General features: G+C 42.5%; 1 protein-coding gene across 1 annotated transcript in view; it reads right to left on the reverse strand.

Moving 5' to 3' along the window:
• NHSL2 (NHS like 2) overlaps positions 1-21,740 on the reverse strand; it is a 262,419-nt gene that overhangs the window by 233,062 nt on the left and 7,617 nt on the right. The gene's annotated exons all lie outside the window — the stretch shown is intronic.

A 21,740-nucleotide genomic window follows, 5' to 3' on the forward strand; every position in this document is an offset into this window, starting at 1 on the left:
GCCTCTGTTGCTAGGAGCCACTAAGATCCTGGGTTGTCTGTTACCACAGCATAACCTAGCTCATCCTAGCCGGTACATAAGCTAAACCTTCCCTTTGGAGTTTGTCATTATCAGGGAAGGGAAACCACAACCACAGGGCTGAAAAGAAAGACAATTATTTATCAAAATAACCAAAAAAACACTTAGCACATTGGTAATATGTTATTAGCAATATTCTAGAACATTATTTGAGCAGTGGGTTCTTGCATGTTTGTTACATTATTAAATTGATAAATTGAGGGTAAAATGCCTCACCACAAGTGTGATGATCTTGGAATGCAACCAGCAATTCCAAAATACATAGCACAGTCCATGAGTCTAAATTGATCCAGGTAAGGACACAGGTCCCAAGAGGTTCCAAATCCTTGGGTCCAGGCCCTTCCTAGCCTAGCTCTGACTCTCCAGCCCTGCTGAACTGATGATTTCTCTTCCCCTGGTTCTCCATTCCTGGCTGCAGCCCCTTCTCTCAAGTCCCTTAATCACTAAGAACATGAGTTCTGCTTCCTGGTTCTTCATAGGCACTTATAGGTCTCTGCCTGCTGCAAGGAAGGTGCTGGGTGTCCCTGGGTACCCATCCACCTCTAACTTCTTGACCCTTTTCTAGGGAGGGAGGCCTTAACAGCACAGGGTGTAGGTTTTGAAGTTAAACAGAGCTAGGTTTGAATCCCAGCAACACAATTTACTTGCTACGTGATCTTGCTAAGTCATTTCATCTCTCTGAGTCTCAGTGTCTTCATCTTCAAAATAGGAACAAAAACACTTAGAACTCAAGGGGTTGCTATAAGCATTTTATAGTGAGGCTGCAAGCAGAAAAACACTGGGACACAGTACGCACTCAACAGCTGTTACCTCCCTTTCGCTTCTCTAATTTCTCCTTTTCCCTTTTTTTTTCAATTTTATTGAAGTATATTTGATTTACAATGTTGTGTTAATCTCTGCTATACAACAAAGTAACTTAGTTATACATATATGTTCCCGTTTTCTCAAAATGGTGACTGACTTCTACTAAAGCTCTAATCTCATTTTTTTCCTCATTTTTAATTTTCCTTTTTCTCCTTTCGGTCAGAACCAACCCCACCCCCTCCACCACCACCACCACACACACACACACATCCCACCATCACCACTCTCACTACCAGTGGATACCTTCATTCAAACTTCTCTCTCATTCACTGTCTGGTTCAGGGGCTTTAAAATTTTTTATTTTGCTTATTTTTGTTTGCTTCTTTTTAGGAACAGCTCCTTTTTTGCAAACAAAATCACCCGTAGCTCTCCAACATATAAGACAGGATCAGAACTGCTCATGGCAGCCCCTGAGTTTGAGGGACTCTTGAAGGTTCAATGGATCACATATTGAAAACTATTGGGTTCTTTGCCCCTCCCAGATCTATAGAATGTCAGAGCTGGCAAGCACCTTAGAGGTCATCTGCTAATCCACTGCCTAAGTTTCTGGATTGGCTACAGGTCCAGGGATTTAGACAGTTGCTGGTTGCCAGGGCTGGAAAGAACCCTGAAGGTCACCTAGACCCCAGGCTGACTGACAGGTGGTCAGTGCAGAGCAGGGAGGGAGCCAGGCTTCCTACTCCTGTCTCTAGGCTTTGGGAGCACAGCTGGCCTCTCACCGTGCCCAGGAATAAGCATCGTGTAATCAAGAACTGGGAAACCCAGATTCAAAGCCCAGCTCAGCCACTTGGTAGCTATGTGGCCCCAGGTAAATCCCTACTTCTCTCTGTATTTTATTCTCTATCTCCATTTTTCCCTCTGTAAAATGGGGTAATGATGCCTACCTCATAGAAGCTGTATGTAACCACAATGCCTTTACTGGTGTAAAGCTCTTAGAGTGACACTTGGCTTTCAGAATTTCCAGGAGGGACACAGACAATGGTGGTGGGAAGGAAGAGAGGCACCTTACACATTTTCCCCTCTCCGAGGCAGGAGAGAGACTCACTCCCCTCCACTGAACCCTGGTTCCTACTTATGAGAAGCCTCTGGCCTATGATAAATGCCCTAGGCTTTTCCTAACAAAGAGGCTGCTTCCCATCGGGGCTGTAAGGCTAAGGCTCACCCCTCCCTGCCTCAGGCTGTCCTTTTGGTCCACTGCCCCTCAAACACACAGGCTGAAAGACTGCCCTGTTGGTCTTTCCAAGAAAAGTTGGGGCAACCAGCATCTGCATTGAGCCCATTAGTATACATTTGCGTCACTGATGCAAACTCTCACCCTCAGGCTCTGGAAACACTGAGCTGTGAAGTGATCCTCAATCACAACTGACTCTGCCTGGAACCAACCAGTCAGTGGCCGAGACTCATTCTTTTTATGTCCAGTTTTCCACCCCTCCCTCCCCTTCTAATGAGCTGCCCAGGTAACAGGCTGCACATTTAGTCAGTAATTATCCTTAGTCACAGATTGCTACTTTGGACTACTAATATTTGGTTTAATAAATGTGTAACCAGTACAGTTTTCACATTCCCAAGGCTGGAAACCACTTTGATAGGGTAAAAGGTCCTTCCAACCACTTAGGTCACTCATTGCTGCTGACCTCCTCCAAGGAGCAAAACAGGAGAAGGCTCCGAGAGGGTGCTACTGTTATTGTTTTCTAATTAAAAACCATTAGCAAAACGTTCATTCCTATCAGAAACAAAAATATTGGCAAGGACATGTTAGAGACCCTGAAGGACCCCCAAGACTACTGATGTAGGAGGTCCAGAAAGAGATGCCGCAGTGGTGTGGGTGGTGTTGGTGGTGTGGGATGTGCATGTGTTTGTGAACATGTGGGTGTGCATGTGTGTGTAGGCAGATGTGTCCATTATCAAAGAGCTCTCCTGAAAAACAAAAAAGGTCCTGCCAGTTAAATCTTTACAAAACAGCTGGAGGTGCACCCTAAAAGAACTCCAAGCTGAGGCTCCTCTCAGTTATCACGAGGTATGTCTTGATAAACTCAAGGATTCTGAGGTTCAAGGTCAGTTAAGAACGAACACCATCTATCTATCCACATGTTCAAGTCAAAAAAACCTAGCAGTCATCCTTGACTCTCTTATACTCCTTACTTTCCACATCCAATCCATCAGAAAATCTTGTCTGCTTTACTCCAAAATATACCCCAAAGGACTTTCCTGGTGGCACAGTGGTTAAGAATCCGCCTGCCAACGTAGGGGACACAGGTTTGATCCCTGGTCCAGGAAGATCCCACATGCTGTGGAGCAGCTAAGCCAGTGCACCATAACTACTGAGCCTGTGTGCCACAACTACTGAAGCCCGTGGCTAGAGCCCGTGCTCTGCAACAAGAGAAGCTACCACAATGAGAAGCCCATGCACCAAAAATGAAGAGTAGCCCCCGCTCGATGCAACTAGAGAAAGCCCACGTGCAGCAATGAAGACCCAACACAGCCAAAGATAAAATAAATAAAATTTTAAAAAAAATATACCCCAAATTGCTCCACTTCTCCCTACCTTTACTTCCATCAGTGTGGGTCAAGTCACCATCACCTTTAATCCAGAGCAAGCCTCCTCATGGTCTCCCTGTTTCCACCCTTGCTGCCCCACAGTCCATTCTCTACACAGCATTCAAGGGGATCTTTTAAAAACATAAATCAGATCATATGCCCCTTTTTCCTGTCACAGCAATTATGGAGGCGCGTGTTCAAAATGGAACCTCCAGAGAATTCCCTGGTGGTCCAGTAGTTAGGACTCCGTGCTTTCACCGCCAAGGGCATGGGTTCAATACTTGGTTGGGGAACTAAGATCCCCAAAGCCGTGCAGCACAGCCAAAAAATAAACCAAAAACCAAAATGGAACCTCCACCAGCCTGGATCGCTGTGACTATGATGAACAGAGCCCTCTCCCCTGGATCCACTTTGGACGGTTCCCATAAGTGAGAATTTGGTACTGTCTGTTACTTCATCATAACTTAGCCTATCCTGACTGATACACTGAAGTCATGCATATTTCTGGGGAAAGCATTATGGCTTCAGCTGATTCCTAAAGAAATCTGGGACCCCAAAGGATTCTCTCAACAATTGTCCTAGAAGGACAGGGGAGCTAGCTGAGTGGGCACAATGCTCAGAGGGTACCATGAACAGACCTGGTTACGTATACCTCAGGGAGTGGCATCACATGGATGAAGTAAGTCAAGCAGGCAGACTGCTCAGCAGTCAGGCAATCTGTACCTAGAGCAGGATAGAGGACAGGACTTTGGTCCAGTTGGGGTGGGGTGGTGGGCCAGGACTGGAGTACAAAGCAGGGTGACTGTGCAGAATTTGGGAGTAGGAACCAACATGGTAGGGGTGGCAGGGTTGGGGGAAGGAGAGGAGGGGAAGAGGAAACAACTTAGAGGCAACATAGATCTCCAAGGGTCACTCTTAGAGGTACCCAATCTTATATCAAATTGGCAGCAAGAATACCCAAAGACCAGTGCAGGACCCCAACTGTTGTCACAGGTTCTCCAGCTCCTGGGTCTGCTGAAGCTGATGGGATATTCCTTGCCTCAGCCAGGACTGGCTCAGGGGCTAGTATGGTGAACCAAGTTGGCCACAGTGAACCTGCCTGAGAGCAGCTGGGGGAAGCAGAGGCAGGAGAAATGAGGAAAGGCTTGTACCATTAAAATAGCAGCTGACAGTTATCTAGTGCTTTTCACATGCCAGGCACTGTGGCAAGTACATCACATGCATGCTCCCTCCATAATCCATAAACAAACCCAATAAAGTTAGGACTATTTTATCTCCACTTAGAGACATTAAGTAACTTGCCTACGATCACGCAGCTAATAAATGTCAGAGCCCTGATCTGAAACTAGGATGTCCTCCCTAACCTATATCTTATTTTCTCTTCCTCCTACTCCTTGAATTTATGTACATATTTATCTTCCTCTCTCTTAGTTTCTTATTCCGCCCCATTTCCAGCCACCTATTCAATTCCTTCTTCTCACACTCCTCTACTTGACATGACAAAAAAAATGAGTACAACTTGACGTCATCATTGTTAATTTTCCGGTCATTTACTTTCTGGCTCAATGTCTCAGCATTTCAGCTTTCCATATATTGACAACTGACAGGTGACCCTTATCTAGAACCACAGAGTCCATTGGACACCTCTGGGACCAGTATACAACAGAGAAGCAGGAAGTCTTTTGGACAGTGTGACTATCATGGGGAAAGAAGGTAGTGCAGCTCTCTGTGTGTGGACAGCAAATCTGAGTCAAAGAATCAGGGATTTGGGAGCTCTGAACACTCCTGGAGGGGGCTTGGTAGCAATGCTGTGGAGATGAAAGTTTGTAAAAAGGAGGCCAAGGATTCCTTCAGAGTGTAGGCTTTGAGGTCTGGGAAACACTTGGTGTGGTGGGGGGAGGCAGGGGGGCGGTAAGGAGGAAGAAGTCGTAGCATCGATTTTCTCTGATTATTTGAAACTATTTGGGACGGACCTTTCTACTGAATCAGTTCTGCTGTCAGAGAAAAGAAAGACCACCGGGTTGTTCTTAGAGTAATGGGATTCTGATCTGTCTTTGCCACTTACTGGATGCCCAGCATCAGGCAAGCCGTAATAACTTCCCTGGTACTCAGTTTCCTCATCTGCAAAATGAGGACAAGAGTTTTATGCCTTCCTCATAAGGATGACTTAGAGTGAGGATCAAATAACAATGATGTCTGCAACTCACCTCAAACTCAATAACACTGATTCCCCTTCCCTGAAGTTGCCCACGCTCCAGTGTCCTTTATCTTAATGCAGACCACCCCTCCCAACCCTGTCACATAGGCCAGAAATCCTGTTGCCTCCCTAACTGAAGCCTGTCTCTAAAACCTCCTCACTTACTTTTACATCTGTGAATCTGTCCACTTCCTCTCCAGAGCCACCATCGCCACCCTTGGCAAAACCCCATCACTTCTCTCTCCGACTACAGTAATGCCCTCTTCACTGGCTCTGTTCTTTGCCCAAGCCCCTCCAGTCCGTTCTCTGCACGGCAGCCAGAGTGAATGGTTTGAAATCAAAATCAGATCACGTTACTTCTCTGCTTCAGTGGCTTCCTGTTGTTCTTAGGATAAAATCTTAGGACTTCTTCCCCAGCCCACAAGACCCCGTGGGAATGGTCATCTTCATGCAGCTCTCCCTCATCTAATGCTGCTCTTTCTCTTAATTCCCTTGTGCCTCAGCACACTCGCTTCCTTTCAGTTCCTTGAATGCACCATGCTCCCTTCTGCCACAGAGCCTTCGGACATGGTGTCTTGCTGCCTGGAAAACTCTTCCCAAACCCCCTCCAGCTCCAGGCACCTTCCTAATCATTTATTTCTCCAGGAAAGATTTCCTTGATCTCCTGATACTAGGTCAATTCTTTCTGTTAGTCACTTTCAATTTATTTTGGTGATTATTTGATTAATGTCTGCCTCTTCCACTAGATCCTTAGGGCCCCAAAGGCAAAGGCTATGGCTGTCTTTGCTCACCATGGTGTCCCCAAGCACCTGACACAGTGCCTCACACATGGTAGGTGCTCAGTCAATATCTGTTGAAGGAGTAAATGAATGTGGATATCCTTGACAAATAGTAAAGAGCTGTGCAAAAATTAATCAGTCTTGCAGAAATGGACCAACTGGTCTTAAAATTAATGTGGAAATCCAAGGGACCCAGAAGAGTCAATCTGGAAAATGAAAAAGCTGGAGGAATAACACTTTCCAATTTCAAAATTTACTACAAAGGTATAGTAATCAAAACTGTGTTACTGGCATAAGGACACACAAATAGATCAATGGAATAGAATTTAGAGTCCAGAAATAAACCCATACAGTTATGGTCAATTGGTTTTTGACAAGGATGCCAATACCATTCAATGGGGAAAGAAGAGTCTCTTCAACAAAAGATCCTAGGGCAACTGAATACCCACAAGCAAAAGAATTAAATTGGACCATTACCTCCTCACATCATATACAAAAACTAACTCAAAATGGATCAAAGACCTAAATGTAAGAGCTCAACCATAAAACTCTTAGAAGGAAATATAAATGTAAATCTGAGTACCTTTGGATTAGACAACAACTTCTTATATGTGACACCAAAAGGATGAGCCACGAAAGAAAAAATAAACGGGATGTCACCAAAAAAATTTTTAAGCTCTTTATTGGAATCTAATTGCTTTATACTCTTGTACCAGTTTTTGAGGTACACCAAAGTGAATCAGCTGTATTTATACATATCCCCATATCCCCTCCCTCCTGCGACTCCCTTTTTTTTTTAAAGAATTGCATCAAAGGATAATATCAAGAGTATAAAAAAGGCAACTCACAGAATGGGAGAAAATATTTATAAATCATGTCAGATAAGGGATTAATATCCAGAATAGATAAAGAACTACAACTCCAAAACAAAATAACAAACAACACAATTCAAAAATGGGCAAAAGCCTTGAATAGACATTTCTCCAAAAAGATATACAGTGACCACTAAGATGCAAATCAAAACCATGATGAGATATCAAATCACACCCACTAGGATGGCTGCAATAAAAAAAAACATGGAAAATAACAAGGATGTTGAGAAATTGGATGTAGAGAAATAGGAAGGATATGCAGACATTAGAAACCTCGTACATTGCTGGTGGAAATGTAAAATGGTGCATCCTTTGTGAAAAAAAACTGTATGGCAGGTCCTTCAAAGGCTAAACATAGCGTTACCATAAGACCCAGCTATTCCACTCCTAGGTTCACACCCAAAAGAAATGAAAATACGTGTTTATGCAAAATTTTGAACATGAATATTCACAGCAGCATTATTCATGATAGCCAAAAGATAGAAACAACCCAAATGTCCTTCAACGTGGGTATATAAACAAACTGTGGTATAGCCATACAATAGACTATTATTCTGCCATAAAAAGGAATGAAGCATGGATACATGCTACAACACGGATGAGGCTTGAAAACATCAAGCTAAGTGAAAAGGGCCAGACACAAAAGGTCACATATTGTATGATTCCATTTATATGAAATATCCAGAATTGGTAAATCTATAGAAACAGAAAGTAGATTAGTGGTTACCAGGGGCTGGAATGGGGTGGTGATGGGGAATTGGGAGGTGACAGCTAAGGGAAGCATGGTTTCTTTGGGGGGTAATGAAAATATTCTAAAATTGATTGTGGTGTTGGTTGTACAACTCCGTGAATATACTGAAAGTCACCAAATTGTACACTTTAAATGGGGGAATCTTATCGTATGTGAATTATATCTCAATAAAGCTGTTATTCAAAAAAAGGTGTTAACAGGGAAGGTGAGTTATAAAGGTCAAAAATGAGCCAGTCACACTAAGACTTGGAGGATGAGTGTTCCAGTCAGAAGGAACAGCTAGTGCAAGGATCCTGAGGCATGAACGAACTCAGTGATGAATAGAAATGAGACCAGTGCAGCTGGCCAGGGTGGCCAGAGTGAAAATGGTGGGAGCCGAGGTCAGAGAGGATAGCAGGACAGATAGCCTTGCAGCTCATGGTAAGGAATGTGGAATCTATTCTGAGTATGATGAAGAGCCACAAGAGGTTTTGGAGCTGAAGAGTGACATATTTCACTAGCCCAAGCCAGTCACATGGCCACACCTAACCGGAAGGGGCTAAGGAGATGCAGTCCTGCCATGTACCCAGAAGAAGGAGAGCCAGAACTATCTGGAGAGTAGCACTAATGACAACCACCCACTTACGTGTTCACACACACAAACAATCTTGAATGTAGTTTCCAGGTGGACCACATTCAAGTCCCTCCTCCAAGTCAATTCCTAGAGCAGGATTAAGACCTCACTCTGGGTTGGTTCACCAGCATCTGCTTTGCCTCGGGGCATGGATTCTTAACCTGGGGTCCACAGACCCCCAAGAGTTACATGAAGAGAGTTCAGGAGGTCTGTGAAAAAGTTACCTCTTTATTTCCACTACCCTCTAATTGAAATGATGAGTGTAAGTAACATACCGCAGAAATGGGAGCAGTATCTGTCACTTTATCGGTAATAGAAATCACAGAGATTTGCATATCATGCTACAGTTCTTGCAGGAATCCCAAAATTTCACTTACACTCATTCAAAATTACAGTAATTATTAGATCTGCTGTTAGATCTTGTCATTTAAAAAGTGTTAGCAAAGAAGCACATGTATTACCATATCACAATTTTAAAAAATATTTTGATAACTGTATTTCAGTACAATTGTTTTCCTTTGTAAGTCTATCTATTTTATGTAATACATTTAAAAATAATATTCTGAAAAAGATTAAGAACTCCAGCGAGTCCTAGAGGGTGACTCTCACGTTAGGTCCCTGCTCTGTTTTCCTCTCAACTTGCCCTGTGTTGCCTCCCTGGTAGTCTGCCAAGTCTCATGTTCAAGTCTTAATCTATGACAGTACAGGAAATTAAATGAAGCAGAAAACCTAAAAGCAAGTTCTTTTTTTTTTTTTGGTGATAGCATGATTTTCTTTGTTTCTTAAATTCTTTTATTGAAGTATAGGTGATTTACAATGTTTTAGGTGTACAACAAAGTGATTCAGATATATATATGTGTGTGTATATATATACATACACACACATGTATATATTCTTTTTCTGGTTTTTTTTCCATTATAGGTTATTATAAGGTATTGAATATAGTTCCCTGTGCTATACAGTAGGTCCTTGTTGCTTATCTGTTTTATAGATACAGTAGTGTATATCTGTTAAACTCAAATTCCCAATGGAAGCAAGTTGTGATGACGACTTCTGGGAACTAGAGGAGTAGACTTGGGTGCTACTGAATGTTGCCAGTAAATGGCCCAGGCACTGTTATGCATCACTGCGTGGCAGAAATATCAGCCTGACAAAGCCGAGCACAGTTTGCTGCTGACTTGCTGTGGCTGGTCCTTTCACCTTTCTGGGCCTCAGTTTCCCCATCTGGCTATGAAAGGTTTGGACAGGATGGTCTTCTCATGGCCTGTCCAGCTATGACAGCCTGAGTTTATATGCTTCTGCACTGTCTGCTTCCATGACATCCTCAGAAAGAAGCCCAGTAGCACTAGGTACCCCCTAACCTTGGCACTGAGTTTGAGGGACTTCCCAAGGATTCCCTACAATGTGGTAGAGGTGAAAAGGTGTTTTCCTCAACCCCCCAAATACCATCCACAGCCTTACCTCCTTGCCTTTGCTCATACAGCTCCCTCTATCCCTCCTTGTGTCTGTCAAGGACCCAATCCAAAGCCAGGCATCATGACAAAGCTGTCACTGGCTACTCTCTGAAGTCCCTTGGTACCAGGCATGATGCACCTTTTATGGCTATCTTCTTATACATATGTCTGCTGTCCCCAACTACAGTGTAAATTCTTCTAGGCAGGACCAGGTTTTCATTCTTTTCAGCATCCCCAGGGCCCAAGTTTTATCAGTGAGCATCAAGACAGAGATAAAGGTTTGTGTCATTACTCAGTATAGTCCTGTGGTTGAGTGGGTGCTAAGGAATCAGTTCTCCTGGGGGCATATCCTGGCTCTATGACTTACTAACAAGGTCATTTTTTACAAGTGACAACATCTTCATGTCTTGGTTTCTTCATCTATAAGATTGGGGAAATAGTGGCTACTTCATGTAAAGTAAAGATTAGGGGGCAAATACAAGTAGAGCGCTGGACACTTACTCAAAATCATTCTTCATAATGTTTGGGTAAAAATATTTACTATGTGCCAAGCTTGTAATCATTGTGACATGCCTATAAAATAGGTATTATTATAATGATCCCCAATTTACAGTTTTCCAAAACTAATGTAAAGAGATGTCAGGCTACTTACCTAGGGTCATAAAGAAAGCAAACGGCAGAGCGAAGGCTCAAACCCAGGAGGGTGGTCTCAGGGTCCCTGCACTTAACCACTATGCTAACTGCGTTTCCCCTCAACAGCTAGCATTATCATCTTTCTTCTGTCAGCACAGAACAATTACAGGTGCAAAGAGATCTAGGCCAAGTGGTAAACTGCCTTCCTCTAGTTCGCTTTTTCGCTTTCTGCTGTCCCTGCGTGCTTTTGATCTGCAAGGCACACATTTTTGTTTCTTTTTCCCTCTGGTTGACTTTCACAGTCTGACCCTGCTGAGTCTTCCCCTCTGATCCTGCCCTTATATGCCCAACTGTGTTGCCCAGTTATATATATATCACTGTGCTGTACACGTGAAACTAACACTATTGTAAATGAACTATACTTCAATAACAAAATAAAACTAAATTAAAATGTCTGGACACAACCGCTGAGAATCTAATTTAATTCACCCCAGAAGTGAGGTCCAGACATTGGTATACACATTTTTAAGTTCCCAAGGTGATTCTAATGAGAAGCCAATGTTGAGACTGCTCTAAACCAGTGCTTCTCATGCTTTACTAAACACAAAAGCCCTCTGGAGCAGGTTTAAAACACGCGCACGCACACACACACACACACACACACATCTGATGCCTGGGCTTCACCCCCCCAGAGATCCTGATTTAATTGGTCTGGAGTGGGGCCCAGGCATCAGTGTTTTATTCAAAATGTGCCAGATGATTCTAAAGCACAGCCAAGGGACTTCCCTGGCAGTCCAGTGGCTAAGACTTTGCCTTCCAATGCAGGGGGTGTGGGTTTGATCCCTGGTCAGGGAGCTAAGATCCCACATGCCTTGGGGCCAAAATACCAAAACATAAAACAGAAGCACTATTGTAATAAATTCAATAAAGACTTTTAAAAAAAGGGTCCACATCAAAAAAAAAATCTTAAAATAAAGTACAGCCAAGGTTGAAAACCCAAACCAATATCCATTACTTGACAGAGGATAATTGAAAAGAAATAAATCATAGTTTATCTACCTTGTAAGCTCCATGAGGATAAAGAATTTTGTCTGTCTTGTTTACTGCTGTATCTCTAGCATCAAAAACAGTGCCTGGTACACAGTAGATGCTCAATTAATGTTTTTTGAATGAATGAATGAATGGCTTATTGGTCTTCATAACCTTCCTACTTGCCCCCATGGGCAAGTCAGTTATAATGTCTCTGGATCTATTTTTTTCATTTCTTAAATAGCAGTAATAAGTCACAGGGCTGTCATGAGGACTGTATGAGACAGCATATGTAAAAGTGCTTCATAAATTAGAAAGAAATGCAAAAGTGCTAATTTCACAGAAAAAAACTCAGTATCTTGTTTTCTCTTCCTGTCTCACTCCCCCCTTCTTAATTCTCTTTTTAGTCCCACTAAATATAGTCCTGCTGAATCTCCTGGGCCCCCTAGAAAGTCCCCCATCTGATCTTACCCCAACCTAGGCTCCTGCCTGATGGTGGTAGAAATACATTCCTTCCCTACTCCTCGCTTTCAATACAGCCCACTATCCATTCACTGTGACTAAGAACATGCAGAAGGGTTCCAATTCTGGATCCTCAACTTACTCCAGAACTCTTAATCAAATTATTTCCTCTTCTCTGAGCCTGTTTCTTCATCCCAAAATGGGGATAATAATGGTAACTATATCATGGAATCACTGTGAGGAATAAATGAGTTGATGATTCACATATTGCCAGGCACATAGTAAGCTCTTAACAATAATAATAAAAGCCATGGCTTTTTTGTCCAAAAGTTCTTTAATTTTTTTAAAAAAGGGGGTCACCTCAGTGCAAAAGTAAGGTGGGGTAATCTAGCTGTGACATCTGTCACTTTCTGATATCTGGAGCTGATTTGATTAGCCAAATAGAAGTGCAAAAACATGCTACTATCTCTCCCTGTTTGTCATCCAGCAAAGATGTATATAGCACTTACTGGATACCAAGGCACTGGGGGATTACAACCCTTGACCTTGAGGGGTCTGGTGGGAGACCTAAGCCCTTAAGAAAAAGTTCATAGCCCAGGCACCACTGTTGACTTGGCAGTGGTACATCCTGCAGGCTTCAGAGTGTTGGTAATGGCAGAAATTACAAAAGAGCTAAGGGTACGCAGGTTATTATTAATATAGCAGATTTATTAGATAATATGGAAAGGTTTAAAGAAATGCAAACAGGTTTTTGTTTCTTTGATGAGTTATGGGGAGTTAACCCCTTAGCCAATATGACTTACATGATATAAATATTCTTAAATGATATACTAATTTGCAAAGCGCTATAAAAGGATGGATGCATTACAATAACTTTTTCTTGCAAAAAAAAAAGGAAATACTCATAAGGAAAAATATTAGAAGAATATACATCAGAATGTAGTCAATTGTTATATCTGGTTGATACCAAGAATGATTTTGTTTTATTGTTTTTCTCTTTGTGCTTTCTATACTTCCAAGTTTTCTGCATCAAATATGTATTATTTTTATAATTAGGGAAATTATCATTAAAGTTATTATTATTATTGATATTAAAGGTAGAGTCCTAGAAAAAGAAAAAAGAAATACAAACACCTATCTCCTACTAGGCCACCTAGTCATTCAGCAAACATTTGCAGTGTGCCTACTCCCAAACTAGATGCTGGGGAAAGAGGGATGAGTTATCCAGTGTCCTTGTTCTCAAGGATGACAATACATAACATTTTGGGGATGATTTTTTGTTTACAAAGCCTTTTCCATATAGGATTTCATTGGATCCTCCTGACAAAGAGAAACCAGGCTCAACACTGAAATTACCCCCATAAGCAAATACTGAAATTGGGCATTATCCCTTGGCAAAATGAGCAAAATTAGCCAAGTTCATAACCAGGGCTTCTTTCTACCTCTAAAGGTCTGTCACTAGCCCACAACCGCCTAATGTAACTCTGATTTCCCTTGGGGTGGAGGAAACCCTTCAAATTCACCTGAACTTATCAGGATCTGAAGGCCTCAGTAGTTCTATCTTATTTCCAAAGCCCCATGACCTTTATAACAGGCTATCACTTTTCTAGCAGAGAATGCTAACTTCCAGTTCATCTTGAGGCCAGGAATGGCCAGGTTGTTCTTCCAAGTTTCAAAGAAGAGAGTCATGTTACTTTCAAGAGGTGGTAAAGGAAAGGAAATAAAAATGAATTCAAGAAGGTTTAGTACATAGTTGGCAGTCTCTGCCTCAACGATCTTCTCCCAAGCTGGGCCACACGGAGGAACCAAAGGTTGCAAAAGCGAACAAAGCACAGCAGGAGTAGAGCAGAGAGAGTCAGGGGAGGCTGTAAAGAGGAGGGAGTATCTGGATGGATGGATGGATGGATGGATGGATGGATGGACGGATGGACACGCAGATAGGAGTTTTCAGGAAGACGAGAGAAAAAGGCTATGGAAGCTTTCCTTGCCTCTGTGCTCTATGCTTTTCATCTAAGATCCAGCAGCCTGCAGTGAGGTTATCCTCCACACTGTCCTCCCACCTAAATATCAAGACTCAAGGGCAAAAGTTAGGTCTTATGAATTCAGTGTCACCAATACCTGGCACAGGGCCTGGCACAATATTAGTACAATGAGCTAGGTAGGAATTAGCCCTTGAAGCCAGCTCTAAATCACCAGATTAGAGATAAACTGCTTTCCTTTATTAATGAATATGAAAATTAAAGGTGAAAATTAGCTCAGTTCTGCCCAAACTCACCATTTCAAAGCACATTTAAACAGAATACAGCCAAGTTTTAAAACAGATACTGAAGAAATGCTGTCTATATTTTCCCATCTAGAACCCAGAAGCAACAAGCCCTCACAGCGAAAAATTAGCCCTAGTTGTTCATCATAGAAAGTAGACATTTCACCTGGAGCCTCAGGCAGGAGCAGCACAGCCCGCTCTAACAGCTGACAGCAACCCGTGCATCTGGAGGGTAGACGTTTTGTCACCATAAAGAGAAGCTCTGCCAGGCAGGATGCAGCAGGGGTGGCGCTGGCAGCAGATCGGGTGAGTTAAAGAGGATGGGGGTTAGGAGGAGGAGTTCTATACACTTCTTAAGAACAAGCTCTAGCTCTTACATATATCTGTATGCCTGGTGTCTGACCTGGCCCTGGGCACCATAGGACCACCTGTACTCTTGTGCAAGTCGTATTTCTACAAGGGCACTCTGCCAAGGTGTCTCAAGTTGGGGACAAAATTCAGCCAAGCTGAATGCCCTGTCTGACTGCACATGGACTTTATTAATTATTATTTTAAAATTGGTCCACCCAGTTGATGCTCTATTTGTAAATCGTTATGAGCAGAACAAGTGACTTTTTCTAACTGATATGTTCAAAGAATGTGCCTTTGTCTAAAGGTTCCACCAAAAGGGGTGGGTTTTTCTCCTTGGTCTATCCAGAGGAGGCACCCTTTTTCCCATCCTTCTACCTGAAGAGACACCAATTTGCCATATACGCTACCAGCTCCCCCTGGCATCTAACAGGAGTTCAACATATGCTAACCGGAATGGAAGGAGTCCTCACCTTCACTGGCTCTTCCACCCCTCCCCCCCACCTCCTCCCCACATGCAGCACACAGTTTTGAAACTACAGGCACAAAATGTAAAGCCTCTGTGTGAGTCAATAACATTTGTTTCCTGGGACTTCCCTGGTGGTGCAGTGGTTAAGAATCCGCCTGTCAATGCAGGGGGACACGGGTTCGAGCTCTGGTCTGGGAAGATCCCACATGCTGCAGAGCAACTAAGCCCGGGCACCACAACTACTGAGCCTGTGCTCTAGAGCCTGCGAGCCACAACAACTGAAGACCCGCACTTAAAGCCTGTGCTCCACAACTCTAAGAGAAGCCACTGCAATGAGAAGCCTGCACACCACAACAAAGAGTAGGCCCTGCTCGCCACAACTAGAGAAAGCCCACATGCAGCAACAAAGACCCAACGCAGCCAATAAATAAATAAATAAATTTATTTAAAAAAATTTGTTCCCTAAATCTAACATTTTCATTAATTTGGAATTATGGGGGAAAAGATTTCACTGTGCTGTTTCACAATGGGGAGTAAACTTATGTAACTCGTTATTCTAAGAGGTAAAACAGGTTAGAAATACAGTGAGAATTAGCTATCCAGAAGCCTCAAGACATACATCTCTGTTAAGAGCAAAGTTTCCCAGGAGCTGGACTCTCCCCCTGCTTTTTCATACTGAATCGTTCCTTTAATTTGCACCATTTGAGTGGAACTCCTCCCAGAAACACACTTCTCAGCCTTTTTAAACAGATTCCTCTGAAGATGTTCCTGCCTCTTCCCAATGACTTGTCATCCTCAGCATCAGCTGTTGCTGGGGACACAAACTAGAGGGGTTGCCTTTAGTATCTGTCCCCTCTGATCACAGCAGGGAGATGAGATACTAAAAGTGCCCCCCCCCATAGGTTTCTCCTCTCCCTTGTCTCCCTTGTCCCAGGATTTCTCAGGGGCTGATGATAGGGTCACCTAAGCGGATGTCTCAGGACCTCAAAATAGCCACAGGAGAGGTTCTGTACTTGAAGTCAGTACAACCACCGACTCTGCAGATGCCACTGAACTAGTCCTTTTCCTTTCTCTGGGCAGCAGCTGGACTAGATCCATATTCTAAAACTATTTCTATTGGGATTGTTGAGGGGATGAACAGAAAAAATACTTTTTCTTCTAAATTGCATTTGTTGAAGTATAATAGATATGGGTTTAAAAATAATGAACACACAATCTATATATGTGTCCTCACTATCATGCACTGTCATTACTGTAAGAATCTACCTGCATGAAATGGTGTGCCATGTCAGAGAATTCAGGAAAGCACTAAGTCTGATCTAGATGTTGATTCAGAGGCAACCCTTTCAACTTCTATTTACGATTTCTGGCATAGCCTAATTCAGAACACTAAATATTACAAAGTGGAAGTTGTACTCCAGCAACTTCCCTGTACTCCAACCTTGTGCAACGACAAGTGCAACGACTGCGTAGTGGGATCTTAATATTCTTTTGCAAAGACAGGTAAGTTGAGGTTGACTTGATGTAGGGATCCAACTCAGTAATGTCGAGTGATATTAAATAGCTAGGACATAAGGAAACAAAAATATTGTTCTTGTCTAAAATGTCAGTCGTTGATGACATGTTATAACCAAAAAAAAAGTAAAATAAAAGATACTTTACCATAACATATATTTATTCTCTTTATTAATAAAATTAAATGGCTTCATTTTTCTAATTTCCTCTGTTCTCTTATAAAGTTAAAAAGTGTATTACCCAGTTTTAAAAAACTAAAATACTTTATTCACACAGAAGACCAGTTGACCTACCAGGCCATGCCCTAGAATGGTGCTGCCCAATATGGAAGCCACTTTCCACATAGTGCTATGGAGCATTTGAAAGGTAGCTTGACCAATCTGGGATATGCTGTAAGTGTAAAATTCACATTGAATTTTGAAGACCTAGTACAAAAGAAAAAATAATGTAAAATACCTCATTAATCATCTTAAAGTTGACTGCATACTGAAATGATACTATTTTGGATATGCTGGGTCAAATAAAATGCATTATTAAAATTTTTTAAAGTGTATCATCTAACTTGGTATTATAAACTGCTTACAATGAGTTCATCCATGAGGCCATTTTTTGTCACTTACTTTAATCCAAGCCTGTATTATAGTTCATGCTTATTATCCACAAATACATTATAATTTTTCAAACTCTGGACAGTCTCTTCCAGCTTTAACTGTCTATACCACAACAGTGGTTCTCACCCATGCCTGCACATTAGAATCATCTGGAGGTCTTTTAAAAATCCTGGTTCCTGGGCCTCATCTCCCAGAAATTCTGGTTTTATAGGTATGAGGTGGGGTTGCGGTATTAGTAACTTTTTTAAGCTCTCCAAGTAATTCAGATTTGCAGCCAGGGTCTATATTTTTGACTGTACTCTTAAAGATGAAAAATGCAACCAGACAAGCAGTGTGGAAGATTCTACTCAGGTAGATGACTGAATTGCCTGGTGGTCTGGGCATGCTGTAGACACTACCAAGCTGTGCCCATGACCTTGAGGCTGCTTGGTTGTAAGACCAGGGCTTACTGGCTCCAAATCCACACTGGCGAGAGATAGACACTCAGACAAGCTGCCAAATACGTTACTGAAACATCCTGAGGCCCCAGAAGTTTTGTGAGAAGAAGGTGTTTCTTCACCCATAAACAAAGCTGGTTCTGTAAAACTGGTGAGCCAAGCCAGAAGCCACGAAGCCATCCTGAGGGAAGAAGTGACCAGAGAGCCAGCCGGACATTTGGACGAGGGCTCTGCCCAAGGCAGGGGATGCTGCCTAGCTGTGTGACCTGCTTCTATCCTCTGCTGCTTCATTAAAGCCCCTCCTTGGCATCCCAGCCTGGCAGGTCCTTGTGGTCAGCCAGCACCACATAATTCTGTGACAATAAACATCTCAGAGCTGCCAGGACTCTCGGTGGTGCCTCGGTTTCAGTTCCAAGGAATGTTTTCCCCCTTGGTTGGCGAGGCAGTGAACAGATGTCAGTGGGGGAGAATGAAGGGAGGAGTCAAAGGAAAGGAAAATCCTCGGGTTGGGAGAGATGAGCTGACAGCCTCAAAAGCTAGATGCGGCTCCTCCTTGGGCACACAGGCAGGCATTCTTTACATTTTCTGCAAAAGGGAAGAATGGCTGCAATTCGGAGCTGTCTAGGAAACATTCTTATTATAACTTCATCTTGACAGTATCCCCATCCAGGGATTTCAAAAGGTTTTGTGGAATTTCATTTTCTTAGTATTTGGTGATCTCATGTGAGATTGTGGCATATGGCCCCAGCATTTTCCATACATTATTCTGGATCCTCACGACAACCTTCTGAACCGGGGAGCTTTAACCCCCTTTTAAAGATGAGGAACTGTGGTTCTGAGACACCCAAATCAGCTTATAAGTGGTGGGCAAGTCAGACTTAAACCCACAGGAGCCGCTTCCAAATCCCAAGATACTTTCCCTTATCATGTCATTCATTGTTTGGTTTTTCTATTTATTAAAAGTAACACATGTTCATTTAGGAACTTTTGAAAAATACAGAAAGGTACAAGAAAAGAGAACACCTGCTCCCATAACCTCATAAAGATAACCATTGCTATCTTTATTATCATTTGCTATGATTTTTTATCACCCTGATATAACAATTGCTAACATTTTGGCACATACCCCTCCAGTTTCTTTTTTACATATCTGCTTTATTTTGGATAATATCATACATGCAATTTAACACCCTGGTTTTTCACTTAGCATTATTTTGTAAATTGCCACATACCCTCATACATTTGTTTCGAGCACGATTTTTCTTAGTTGTCTAGTTTTCTACCGCCTAGACCTGTCAACATTTATAGAACCAAACCCATATTACTGAACAAGTTGTTTGCATTTTAGGGTTAGTATAAATAACCAAAAGATGCAGTGAGGATCTGCGAACATTTTTCCCACAATATCTGATAATTTCTTTAACATAACTTCTTGGAAATGGAATTACTGGGTCAAGGGGGGATAAGGGCATATGACAGCACTGGAATTGCTGGCAGCTGTGATGCACAGCCTCCTGAGAGAGTGGAGAGCGCCCAAGGCCTTCTGGTGAAGGAGACCTCACTCCCCGGGGCCTGCTAGTTGGGGAGAACAATGTGAGTTTGACTATTTCACAGATACTGGGAGTCAGACTATAAATTGCCAGGCAGTTAATTACACTGTTCTCAGAAGCAAATGATTCCACTTAAAATAAAAACAGCTGAATCATTTTTAAAACTCATCTCCTCTTTGAGTCCATTTTCCAAGGGAAAAAATATTTTTCTCATTTTCCCCTAGATGAGTTACAGACCATATTTAAGAATCTATGCTATTTAGAAAGAGAAAATAAAATAAAACAAAACAAAACATACAGTCAAACCTCAAATGTCCCCACTCACAAAAAAAGCAGGGACATGAATAATATATTTCGCTCTGCAATGCAACTGGATCCACACAGCCGGGGACATACAGGCAGGTAGATTCTTGCTCCCTCTTTCTATCTCACTGTGGGGTGGAGTGCCTCGTGGCCTGGATGTCTTAGGGTGACCCAAGACCTGGCTCTGCAAAGCAGGGAGGAGCCAAGGTCACCCAGGTCTCATCTCTGCCCAAGGATAATGTAAACTTGAACGTAGATCAAGAAAATCTGTAGCTTCTCAGGATAGAAAGCCCAGAGATAATCTATAACAAAGGAGGCAAGGATATACAATGGAGAAAGGGCAGCCTCTTCAACAAGTGGTGCTGGGGAAACTGGACAGCTACATGTAAAAGAATGAAATTAGAACACTCCCTAACATCATACACAAAAATGAACTCAAAATGGATGAAAGACCTAAATGTAAGGCCAGACACTATAAAACTCCTAGAGGAAAACATAGGAAGAACACTCTTCGACATAAATCACAGCAAGGTCTTTTTTGACCCACTCCTAAAGTAATGGAAATAAAAACAAAAATAAATAAGTGGGACCTAATGAAACTTCAAAGCTTCTGCACAGCAAAGGAAACTATAAGCAAGGCGAAAAGACAACCCTCAGAATGGGAGAAAACATTTGCAAAGGAATCAACAAAGGATTAATCTCCAAAATATATAAACAGTTCATGCAGCTCAATATCAAAAAAACAAACAACCCAATCAAAAAATGGGCAGAAGACCTAAATAGGCATTTCTCCAAAGAAGACATACAGATACTCAAGAGGCACATGAAAAGCTGCTCAACATCACTAATTATCAGAGAAATGCAAATCAAAACTCCAGTGAGGTATCACCTCACACTGATTAGAATAAGCATCATCAGAAAATCTATAAACAAGTAAATGCTGGAGAGGGTGTGGAGAAAAGGGAACTCTCCTGCACTGTTGGTGGGAATGTAAGCTGGTACAGCCACTATGGAAAACAGTATGGAGGGTCCTTAAAAAACTAAAAATAGAACTACCATATGACCCAGCAATCCCACTACTGGCCATATACCCAGAGAAAACCATAATCCAGAAAGAAACATGTACCATAATGTTCATTGCAGCACTATTTAAATAGCCAGGACATGGAAGCAACCTTAATGCCCACCAGCAGATGAATGGATAAAGAAGATGTGGCATATATATACATTGGAATATCACTCAGCCATAAAAAGGAATGAAATGGAGTCTGTCATACAGAGCGAAGTGAGTCAGAAAGAGAAAAACAAATATCACTAACACATATATGTGGACTATAGAAAAATGGTACAAATCAACCAGTTTGCAAGGCAGAAACAGAGACACAGATGTAGAGAATAAACATATGGACACCAAGTGGGGTAAGCGGGGGGGGGGGGGGGGGGGGGGGGGAGGGGGGGGCGCGGTTTGCGGTGGGATGAAGTGGGAGATTGGGATTGCCATATATACATTACTAATTAGAAAAAAAATATCAACTTGTACACTTTAAATATATGCAGTTTATTGTATGTCAATTGTATCTCAATAAAAGTTCTTTTAAAAAAATCTGTAGTTCCTATTACAACTTCATTTGGACCTTCCTAAGACTCTCCAGTATCCAGCTCCTTGGTCAGCAAACAGGATGTTAGAGCCTCCTCACCCCACCTCCACCCTGAGGGCTCACTCTGAGTCAGGAGGTGCCTTGAGCCTTGCACCCTCTCCTGAATCACTTAAGTTAGTTCCTCCCCCACACTAGCCCTCTCACATATCCAGGGCATAGCACAGTTTACCTCCTGAGCCAGGAATTCCCTCCCCACCTTCTTCAATTGGCCAGCTCCAGATCATCCTTCAGAACGCAGACACCACATCCTCCCCACCCCCCACACTTTTCCAAGCCTCCGATCTGAATTAGGTGAGCTTCCTCTGCCTTCTGATG

This window comes from Hippopotamus amphibius, chromosome X (genome assembly GCF_030028045.1).
Source record: "Hippopotamus amphibius kiboko isolate mHipAmp2 chromosome X, mHipAmp2.hap2, whole genome shotgun sequence".
NCBI lineage: Eukaryota > Metazoa > Chordata > Mammalia > Artiodactyla > Hippopotamidae > Hippopotamus > Hippopotamus amphibius.